The following is a 642-nucleotide window of genomic DNA, read 5'->3' on the forward strand; positions in this document are numbered from 1 at the left end:
GGCGCCCACCATGCCCAGGCCCCGCGCCCGCAGCCACCCACGACCGCTGGCAGACCCCCCAGCCCCAGCGCGGCAGCCACAGGGCAGGCCCCGGCTGGCAGCCAGGTGCCCACGGGGCAGGGCCCGGACCCCAAGCCGAAGGCATCGCGCTGCGTCCTGCTCTGAGCGCAGCGTCCCTGGCCCCGGGGGCCGTGGCAGGGGCAGCCCGGCCCGTTGCTTGCTGTGCGTGTCATGCCCGGGGCTCAGTAAAGGCAGCACCGTGGCCCCGGTGTTATGGTTGTGGAGTGGAGTGAGATGCCCACGGCAGGGTCTGCAAGCCTAGGGCAGGCTGGGCCAAGTCGGCTCTGCCTCGTGGCCATGGGCAGCAGGACGTGGTCGTGCTGCCCTAGTGTAGACAGCGTCGCGGCGCCCCTGGGAACCTGCTAGCTCTGTGCCTTGCTCTGCTGAGTGGCCTGGCCCCAACGTGGCGGGAGGGCCCTGCCTGCTGGGGGAGATTCAGACCAGACCAGACCTCAGCCCCTACCCCAGGCAGAGAACTAGCAGCCCTTTGCGGCCGTGGGCGCGTGCCCTGCTGCTGTAAACCAAGTCCGGCAGCCGCAGGGGCGCGATGGGGGCGGAAGCGGGGCTGGGAGGGGGCAGGGA

This window comes from Alligator sinensis, unplaced genomic scaffold (assembly GCF_000455745.1).
Source record: "Alligator sinensis unplaced genomic scaffold, ASM45574v1 scaffold673_1, whole genome shotgun sequence".
Lineage (NCBI taxonomy): Eukaryota > Metazoa > Chordata > Crocodylia > Alligatoridae > Alligator > Alligator sinensis.